Source organism: Schistocerca piceifrons, chromosome 9, assembly GCF_021461385.2.
Source record: "Schistocerca piceifrons isolate TAMUIC-IGC-003096 chromosome 9, iqSchPice1.1, whole genome shotgun sequence".
Classification (NCBI taxonomy): Eukaryota; Metazoa; Arthropoda; class Insecta; order Orthoptera; family Acrididae; genus Schistocerca; species Schistocerca piceifrons.
Window position 1 is genome coordinate 33,253,473 of NC_060146.1, and position 2,577 is coordinate 33,256,049.

Here is a 2,577-nt window from a genome sequence, read left to right on the forward strand (position 1 = left end):
CTCAGCACCCTCCCCCCGCCCTGTGGTGCAACTGGTGTCCCTTTCTCCAAAAATGTACTCAATGGGACCGTAATGTTGCAACCACACACAAGTTGACCTCCGTGAGGAAAAAACGAGTTAGTACATTTCAAACATGAAAAAGGTCATTTTAAAATCAACATGAAAAACCAAAATTCCAAAAGTATATAACACAAAAAAAAGCTTACCGAACAGAGAAAAATGTATCGTGCTCAGCACCCTCCCCCCGCCCTGTGGTGCAACTGGTGTCCCTTTCTCCAAAAATGTACTCAATGGGACCGTAATGTTGCAACCACACACAAGTTGACCTCTGTGAGGAAAAAACAAGTTAGTACATTTCAAACATGAAAAAGGTCATTTTAAAATCAACATGAAAAACCAAAATTCCAAAAGTATATAACACAAAAAAAAGCTTACCGAACAGAGAAAAATGTATCGTGCTCAGCACCCTCCCCCCGCCCTGTGGTGCAACTGGTGTCCCTTTCTCCAAAAATGTACTCAATGGGACCGTAATGTTGCAACCACACACAAGTTGACCTCTGTGAGGAAAAAACGAGTTAGTACATTTCAAACATGAAAAAGGTCATTTTAAAATCAACATGAAAAACCAAAATTCCAAAAGTATATAAGACAAAAAAAAGCTTACCGAACAGAGAAAAATGTATCGTGCTCAGCACCCTCCCCCCGCCCTGTGGTGCAACTGGTGTCCCTTTCTCCAAAAATGTACTCTATGGGACCGTAGTGTTGCAACCACACACAAGTTGACCTCTGTGAGGAAAAAATGAGTTAGTACATTTCAAACATGAAAAAGGTCATTATAAAATCAACATGAAAAACCAAAATTCCAAAAGTATAAAACACAAAAAAAAGCTTACCGAAGAGAGAAAAATGTATCGTGCTCTGCACCCTCCCCCCGCCCTGTGGTGCAACTGGTGTCCCTTTCTCCAAAAATGTACTCAATGGGACCGTAATGTTGCAACCACACACAAGTTCACCTGCTGTGAGGAAAAAACGAGTTAGTACATTTCAAACATGAAAAAGGTCATTTTAAAATCAACATGAAAAACCAAAATTCCAAAAGTATAAAACACAAAAAAAAGCTTACCGAAGAGAGAAAAATGTATCGTGCTCTGCACCCTCCCCCCGCCCTGTGGTGCAACTGGTGTCCCTTTCTCCAAAAATGTACTCAATGGGACCGTAATGTTGCAACCACACACAAAATGACCTGCTGTGAGGAAAAAACGAGTTAGTACATTTCAATCATGAAAAAGGTCATTATAAAATCAACATGAAAAACCAAAATTCCAAAAGTATAAAACACAAAAAAAAGCTTACCGAAGAGAGAAAAATGTATCGTGCTCTGCGCCCTCCCCCCGCCCTGTGGTGCAACTGGTGTCCCTTTCTCCAAAAATGTACTCAATGGGACCGTAATGTTGCAACCACTCACAAGTTGACCTGCTGTGAGGAAAAAACGAGTTAGTACATTTCAAACATGAAAAAGGTCATTTTAAAATCAACATGAAAAACCAAAATTCCAAAAGTATAAAACACAAAAAAAAGCTTACCGAAGAGAGAAAAATGTATCGTGCTCTGCACCCTCCCCCCGCCCTGTGGTGCAACTGGTGTCCCTTTCTCCAAAAATGTACTCAATGGGACCGTAATGTTGCAACCACACACAAGTTGACCTGCTGTGAGGAAAAAATGAGTTAGTACATTTCAAACATGAAAAAGGTCATTTTAAAATCAACATGAAAAACCAAAATTCCAAGAGTATAAAACACAAAAAAAATGCTTACCGAAGAGAGAAAAATGTATCGTGCTCAGCACCCTCCCCCCGCCCTGTGGTGCAACTGGTGTCCCTTTCTCCAAAAATGTACTCAATGGGACCGTAATATTGCAACCACACACAAAATGACCTGCTGTGAGGAAAAAACGAGTTAGTACATTTCAATCATGAAAAAGGTCATTATAAAATCAACATGAAAAACCAAAATTCCAAAAGTATAAAAGACAAAAAAAAGCTTACCGAAGAGAATAAAGTGTATCGTGCTCTTCACCCTCCCCCCGCCCTGTGGTGCAACTGGTGTCCCTTTCTCCAAAAATGTACTCAATGGGACCGTAATGTTGCAACCACACACAAGTTCAATTGCTGTGAGGAAAAAACGAGTTCGTACATTTCAAACATGAAAAAGGTCATTTTAAAATCAACATGAAAAACCAAAATTCCAAAAGTATAAAACACAAAAAAAAGCTTACCGAAGAGAGAAAAATGTATCGTGCTCAGCACCCTCCCCCCGCCCTGTGGTGCAACTGGTGTCCCTTTCTCCAAAAATGTACTCAATGGGACCGTAATGTTGCAACCACACACAAGTTGACCTCTGTGAGGAAAAAAAGAGTTAGTACATTTCAAACATGAAAAAGGTCACTTTAAAATCAACATGAAAAACCAAAATTCCAAAAGTATAAAACAGAAAAAAAGGCTTACCAAACAGAGAAAAATGTATCGTGCTCAGCAACCTCCCCCCGCCCTGTGGTGCAACTGGTGTCCCATTCTCCAAA